Raw genomic sequence first — 8,256 nt, forward strand, 5'->3', positions numbered from 1 at the left:
CAGCTAATCTACTCTGTATGCAAAGAGATGTGTTTATTTTTCCTTTGACTCTAGGAACCCTGGCTGCTCCTTACCTCTGGTTACACAATTCCCACCTGACTGTTAAGACTTCTGAAACTATTGAAGCTTTCAGAAACAGTAGAAAAATCAGGTAGCCTTGCCTTTCCCAGGAGTCAGAAAGTTGTGTAAACATTTAGGGCTGATCCCCCGGCTGCTGGAACTGGTTTAACCAGGTTCAGTGATGCTTGTGCCCAAACGCCTGTCAGGGTGAAATAAGACTGCCTTTAATCTCAGTGTGGCTTTGGGAACAATCCGGAAAACTACTCTACCCTTCAAGTGTTTGTTTTAAATTGCAGCACTTACAGGTAACTGTATTTCAACCAAGGCACCGGTTTAGACCAAGGTCGCCACTGCCCTGGCATAGTTTCTAAGCAATGTAACATTCAGCTACGCTTACTCTCCATGCTGTAGATGAGGAATTGGATATGCTTAATTCCCTGAATCTCTCGCTTAAATGCTGCTCAGTTACTGGGACAACATCCCCCTTAATATGTTTTGAGGGCAAATATTACTATCTTTATTTTAAAGTTTCGAAAGTCTGTGGCTCAGAGAGGTCAAGTTGTCATTGCTGACGTGGAAATTTGATATAATCTATAAAGGAATGCAGTAGAAAAAGCCTTTGAACGAAGAGACGGAAAGGTAGCAGAATATGCCACTTTGGTTTAAGGATGATTTGGAGCTGAAGGCAATTGAGAATCAGCAGATATAAGAAAAGCTCTTTGCCTTCCCCTTATTTGCCTAAATGCAGAACATAATTTGTAAAGATGCCCTCCTCCCCGCCACCTCCCCTCTCTATCAAGAAGAACAGAAATAAATCACCATAGACAATTCTAGACCCTTATTTACCATTAGTTTCCCCATCTCCTCGCCTTCCCACAATTTGCCACCTGTAGGAGCTCAAAGTCCTTCTCATGTCATGTCTCTAAAAATATACTGTTCTTTTGTCAAGATGCTGTGTAAGCCTAGGTTCTAACGACCTCTTTGAGGTACTCACCTCTAAGTGCTCCCATGTGTATGCTTGACACACGTGTTTATAAACGTCTGCTTGTTTTTTCTCTTATCAATCTGTTTTTTTGTTAGTTTAATTTGTAGGGCCTCAGCCAGAGAACCCAAGATGGGTAAAGGAAAGAGATTGTTTTACCTTCCCTACAAGATCAACTAGATTCTAGTGGAGGTTCTATTCATACTTTAGGGAGATTATTTGAGTTTCCCCTGTATGTATGTGTATGTGTATGTGTATATGTATATGTATGTGTGTGGGTGTGTTTACTTATTTAGTTAACTGTGCTACCACTTATAAAGTTCTTACTTTGCCATGTACTGTGTTTTTCATGCTGTGTAATCATCCTCTTTTTTTCTCCTCCAGATTTGTTCCCCGCTTTCCCCTTCTGCTCTATGCTCTGGGAGGCTGACCTTTATGGACGCCATCAAAAGGCACTTCTACATCTCATCTCTGGCTGTTGTTTTTTTTTTCCCAGTAGGAGACACTGACAGATGAAAGATCTGAGGGACAAAGGAGGAGACTGAGGCTGGATATTTATCCCCCCAGCTTCTTCCCTGTGGGCGTGTCATGGTTGGCTGAGGCCCTCTGCTGAAGGCCATCGCTCTGTAGGGCTGTTCCTTCCATATAATTATTCTCTTTGGGTTTCAAGTAACTTCCTTGGCCCTGTAGACCTGGGGTGGAAATAACTTCCTGCTAGTAATAGCCCTAAGGGAATGCACTTTCCCTGGGTAGTTTAACTTAACCCTGCCCCCAGCCTGGGAAACAGCCCCCTTATGAAGCTTCCTTCAATTACCCTACATGAATGTGCCGTCTGTTCCCTGCCAGGATCCTGAATGTCACACATGTGCGTTCATTTCATTCTTTCCGCAACCCAGAAGCCACGTGTATTATTACACATAGTACACCTGAGAAAGGCTCAGAGATGTGAAGCAACTTGCCTGAAGTGACATAATCTGTGAAGGGTAGAGCAGGATTCAAAGTGGGGGCGTGTATGGTTCAGCTACCCCCCTCATCAGGCTGAGCTGTACTGGATTACCTCTGTGGTCCCAACCTTTTCCCCTTGTCCTCTTCTCGTAAAAAATACTTTGCCGACCCTCTTGACCCTCTTAAAATGAAATTCATAGATAATTTAATCTAACTAAACACCTAATTTCAAATAAAATACACAAAATATTTTAAATTTATGTATTTATCTTTGGTGGTGTTGGGTCTCTGTTGATGCACTCAGGATTCCTCTAGTTGCGGTGTGCAGGCTTCTCACTGTGGTGGCTTCTCTTGTTGTGGAGCATGGGCTCTAGGCGCACAGGCTTCAGGAGTTGTGGCTCATGGGCTGTGGAGCACAGGCTCAGCAGTTGTGGCACATGGGCCCAGCTACTCTGCGGCATGTGGCATCCTCCCGGACCAGGGCTCGAACCCATGTCCCCTGCATTGGCAGGCAGATTCTTAACCACTGCACCACCAGGGAAGCCCACAAAATATTTTAAAATAAAAGGATGGTTACTTACAATAAAATATGTGTTCCACATGTAAATGCTCAGCGTGACCACACTGTTACGTTATAGTGAAATTGTCAGGTGCACATACTTTCTTATAATGAATACACTTAGATTCAAGATAAGTAAGACAAAACTGAATTTTTCTTTATGTATGACATTTTGAAATCAGAGCTAAATTAGGATATTTGTGTAAAATCACTGAGGTGGATTAGATTTTGCTCAAAAATATCCACTCTGCCCTCCACCTCCACGGGAAGAGTGTACTTGTACTTTTCCACCCCTTGATTTTGGGCTTGCCAGTGTGGCCTGCTTTGGCCGAGTGGGAGAGTCAGGCAAGACTGAAATAAGGCGTGAAATGTGCTGTGCACTGAGACTTGCCCTCCTGTGCCTCTGCCATTATCATGAGAAGAACTGCTCCCAGGTGTCTGCTGCCCCTCCAGCCCGGGCCCACGATGAGACACAGTGAGCAGACCTGAGCCCAACCCAAGCTGGGAGCAGGCTCAGCTGACCAAGTGTGAAGCAGGACCACTCCGCTGAGCCCAGCCACATCAGCCAACCGCCAGCTAACCCACAGATGTATGCGAGAGAATGACTTGTTTTAAGCCACTATGTTTTAGAATAGCTTATTATACAGAAATTGCTGACAGACAAGCAATGAAGGTAACAGCTTTAAAGGCAGATACAGATGGGGTGTACTGGGAATTCGGATTACATGAGCCATGTTGTTGTTGATCATGTGAGTTTTCCACAGTGGTGAAGAATTTTTTTTTTCTGGACAAAGCAAAGTATAATTGCCCCCTGATATACACAGTTGTTGCATTCCTGGCATATTCAGATATATTAAAACTGTAAGAAACTACTTTGTGTTTGTGTAAATTAAAGTTGGAGTGTAGGTTCAAATAACTATAAACAGGTTACTCACCTACATAAGTGTCTTTCCAGACTCTAGAGGAAGTTGTGCAGGATTGAGAGTAGTTAGTTCTTCATGGCACAGGACTGTCCTAACCATTACAGATCTTTTAGCACAGCCCCTGCCCTCCACATTCCAGTAGCATCCCCCAATCACTGTCACAACCAAAAACACCTCCTGGCATTTCTAAAATGTGCCCCCTAGGAGGTGGCACAGCCTTGTTGGAATCACTAGATGAGATGACACAACGGTTCCTTCCAACTCAAACATCATCAGATTTTTAAAGTCTGATTTTAGTTGTCATTTAATCAGTAATATGTATTAAAAGTCTCTTACGCGCTAGCACTGTGGATATAAGGATAATATACGATCATTGCTCTCAAAGGGCTTACAGGGTAAAGGGTGGCACAAGCCAGCAATCAGGCAATTAATAATGTAGAGTGATCATCAATACTACTGATGTACATTCAGGATGCTACAGGAGGACATAAGAGGAGCATCTAACCTAATCTTGGGGCTCAGGGAAGGCTCTCCCAGAGGAGGTGATGTCTAAGCAATCATGAGAGCGGACCAGGTGTTAACCAAGCAAACAGGAATAAGACGTGAACAGATGAAGAGCAGGCAGCATGCTCTTTCCCTGAAGCAAGGACTAGGGTGGCCTATCTGCTGCAGAGGTTGCTGAAGGAGCATATGAGCCTTGGAGTTGGAGGGATCATGGTTCAAATCCTGCCTCATCTCTAACGCTGAGCCATTATAATAACTCCTCACTATGTTCCAGGCACTTTGGTAAGTGCACTACATGAATTAGCTCTTTTTATCCTCCCAACAGTACCTCATCCCTCTGTATACAGAATGAGAAACTGAGGCACAGAAAGGTTAAGTAACTTGCCTAACCTAGCAAGTGGTGGAGTGGAATTAGAACCAAGACCAACTGACTCCAGAGCCAACTTTCCTCACGGTTGCCCTACGCAGCCCAACCTCCGATCCTGTTTCCTCATCTGTAAAGTGTACCTAATAGTATAGCTCCTGCGAGTTGATATATAAATGAAACATTTATACATTTAAGCACCAGACATGGTGGTAGAATATTTTTTTTAAATAGCTATTCAGATTGTAATCCTTCCATTTTCAAAGGGGGAGCATTATAATCTGGAGAGCGTATAGTACATGATTTTAGTTACAAATAACATTTTTGAAACCTGAAGTGCTATTACAAAAAAAACCCCTATTTTAACATTAAGTTTGATTATGTATCAGGGAAAACACAATAAACAAGTGGCTTAAACAGACAAGAATTTATTGTCACCTAAAAGGAGTTGAGTTTGATAGTCCAGTTTCTCCTATTTGGACCTCAGGGTCCAAAAATGACTGCTGGAGCTTCCATCACTGTATCTGCATTCCACCAGCAGGGAGGAGTAGGGGGAAAAAATAAGGAGATAAACCTCCCAGTTGAGTTGGTTCCCTTAAGAAGGACTCCTACTTATTCTGGGCTTGGGACTGACAGATGGCAGGGTACAATAGCCCCCATCCCCCGCCAAAGCAGGAAACTCCACGGTGCCGTCATGCACCATAGCTCCCTGTGCATCAGGCTGAGGCTGGACTCTGCCTCACTTCTACCCCTGCCTTCTCCTGCTTCTCTCACTTCCTTACAGGTTTCTCCTTCAAAAAGTCACTTGCACAAGAATCTCCATCCTGGGCTCTGCTTCTAGGAACCCCACAGTATGCTCTTTTTCAGCCAAAATCTGCCTCTCATAATTTCACCCAGGTTCTACCGTGCTGAGTAATCCAGAATAAATGGAATTCTCTTCCATAGAGTAGCACCTTTGTAGGTTGGAACATAGCTGTAAAAGAGGAATGTAATAATATGTACATATCATTTGGCTGTTGACAAAGAGCTCTTGTGTTCATTTTCTCGTGTACTCAAACACTCCCTCTCCTTGAAGGTAGACAGTACTATTTTTTTTTTAATTCATTTTTGGCTGCGTTGGGTCTTCATTGCTGTGCGCCAGCTTTCTCTAGTTGTGGCGAATGGGGGCTACTCTTCATTGTGGTGCGCGGGCTTCTTATTGCGGCGCACGGGCTTTAGGCACGCCGGCTTCAGTAGTTGTGATGCACGGGCTTGGTTACTCTGCGGCATGTGGGATCTTCCTGGACCAGGGCTCAAACCTGTGTCCCCTGCACTGGCAGGCAGATTCTTAACCACTGCGCCACCAGGGAAGCCCAACAGTGCTATTTTTACAGACGAGGAACCTGAAGCTTAGATAGTGACTTCTCCAGGGTCACCTGGAAAGTAAACGGTGGGGCTCTGAGCAAGAAGGTCTCAAGACCAAGCCTCAGACAAGGTGTGTTAGTGTCCTAGGGCTGCTGTGACACAGTGCCACAAGCCAGGTGACTTCAAACAACAGAAATGTCTTCTCCTACAGCTCTGGAGGCTGGATGTCCAAAATCAAGGGGTCAGCAGGGCCATGTTCCCTCCAAAGTCTCTAGGGGAGGAGGAGCCTTTCTTGCCTCTTCCTAGATTCTAGTGGCCCCAGGCATTCCTTGGCTTGTGCCAGCATAACCCCAATCTCTGTCCACCTCTGTCCTCACGTGGCCTTCTTCTCTATGTCCTCTCCCCTTCTTATAAGGACATTCTCGTTGGATTTAGGGCTCACCCTAATCCAGTATGACCTCATCTTTATCATTAACTAATTACATCTGCAAAGAGCCTATTTCCAAATAAGGTCACATTCAAGGTTCTGACTGGACATGGCTCTTTGAGGGACACTATTCAGCCCACTACCCATAGGATTTTAACTTTCAGAAGATTTATTTATCTCCAGGTTTCATTTGTATGTGTAGACAAGGAACAGTCACTTTCACACACATAAATGCACGCTCTTTTTTGCACCTTGCTCCTGGCTTTCTCACTGGAGGGACATATGCAGGCAGGAAGAAACGTGGAGGGCCAGTCCCTTCAGCGCACTGATGGTATGCCTGCCGGGGTCCATGTCCTCTGGTCTGCATTGGCTTCTAAAAGGCTTCCTCTGTAAGGACTGCTGTCGGTCGTGTCCTGGGATGCACGCCAAGCCCAGTACATCAGAAATGACCAGTGAATCTCAGTAGCTTATTGAAAGGTGTCCTTACTTTCGGGGTGTTTGGTTCAGCAGGGTTGTTGCTGTTTTTCAAAGATGTGTGGAAGGCCACACAAAGCCCCTCCGTGTCCAAGTCCTTCCCCAACCAAGTTGTTACAGTTAAGGCTTTTCAGAGGTGGGGAGAGGTCTGCTCTCAGAATTTAAAGCAGAGATCAGAAGTCAAGGGGCATAATGAGTGTCTTAGTCAGTGCAGGCTGCTATGACAAGATTCTGTAGACTGGGTGTATTAAATATCAGACATTTATTTCTCACATTGCTGGAGGCTGAGAATTCCAAGATCAAGGTGCCAGAAGATTCAGTTCCTGGTGAGGATACTGTTCCTTGCTTGTGGATGGCCCCCTTCTTACTGTGTCCTCCCTCACATGGCAGAGAGAGAAAGAGAGAGAGAGAGAGAGGGAGAGAGAGAGAGGGAGAGGGAGAGAGGGAGAGAGGGAGAGGGAGAGAGGGAGAGAGAGAGAGGGAGAGGGAGAGGGAGAGGGAGAGCATGCACATTCTGGTGTCTCTTCTTATGAGGGCACTAATCCCATTTTGGGGGCCTACCTTCATGCCTTCATTTAAACCTAATTATCTTCCAAAGATCCCACCTGTAATACCATCACATTGTGGGGCAGGGCTTCAACATATGAACTTTGAGCGGGACACAATTCAGTCCATAGAAGTGACCCTTTCAGCAGGGGAGTCAGGATCCAGAACAAGAGAGCAGAGACTGACATGGTAAAGTCTTTTGTAGGATTCCTTTCTTGTCACCCCTGACAGGTTTCCCCTTAAAGAGAAGTAGGTCTGTGTGCTGATTTTTGGGCAGCAAGGCAAAAGGCAGCTGAGGAGACTGGGTTCCACCGCAAGGGCCAGAAGGGACAGATTGGATGGAGGGGAGCATAGCAGGCAGACTGACAGGGATCGTAGCAGGGAGAATGGAGAGCAGGGTTAGCTGGTCTTGACTGGAAAAGGGAATCCAGGCATATTAATGAACAGATATATCCATCCAATATTGTGCTGTGACCACAGAACATTAGTGGACATTCTTGGTTGTGATAGATAGAACCAACCTCATCTCAAACTGTCTTAAGTAGACAGAGGCGTTTGTGACTCATGTAACTGGAAACTTCAGGCATGGTTGGATCTAGGTGCTCACATGGTATCGTCATACATTCCTACCTCCTAGTTTTGCTTCCTCCTTATTGCCTTCTTGCTGAGGCAGGTGCTCCTTAAGTGGTGGGAAACAGTACCACCAGACACTTGGTTGTCCCAGTGAAGAGTGCTTTTGTGATAGACTGTGTCATTGGCTCCAATTTTTCACCCCTTTCTGACCTATGCCCTTTGCCATGTAACTCTGCAATGTTTGACCATATGACTTGCTTGAGCCAAAAGAATGAGGTAGAAGTGACAGTGGCAGCTCCGAGCCTAGGCCTTAAGAACCTTGTCTGTTTCTCCTAGTTCTGTTGTGCTTCTGCCATTCCCATGAAAGAAATGTGCCCAGGCTGGCCGGCTGGTTACAGCAGGAGGATGAGAGACACATGGAGCAGAGCTGAGTTACTCTTGCCAAGATGAACCTAGATCAGCCGGTCACTAGACACATGACTTAGCGCAGGTAAGATTAGAGAGCTGAACCCCTCAGATACATGAGAAATCACTGAGATGACAACATGGATCTCA

At 45.4% G+C, this 8,256-nt stretch overlaps 1 protein-coding gene across 2 annotated transcripts in view; it reads left to right on the plus strand.

Annotated features, from left to right (window-relative positions):
• The window catches only part of PI4K2B (phosphatidylinositol 4-kinase type 2 beta), a 119,495-nt gene extending 116,077 nt beyond the window's left edge, over positions 1-3,418 (plus strand). For both annotated transcript variants that reach the window (XR_002175023.3, XM_019928397.3), the window contains one exon: positions 1,427-3,418. The gene's annotated coding sequence lies outside the window, so the exon portion shown is untranslated. The remainder of the gene's footprint in view (positions 1-1,426) is intronic.
• Positions 3,419-8,256: the final 4,838 nt, after the last annotated feature.

This window comes from Tursiops truncatus, chromosome 5, assembly GCF_011762595.2.
Source record: "Tursiops truncatus isolate mTurTru1 chromosome 5, mTurTru1.mat.Y, whole genome shotgun sequence".
NCBI lineage: Eukaryota > Metazoa > Chordata > Mammalia > Artiodactyla > Delphinidae > Tursiops > Tursiops truncatus.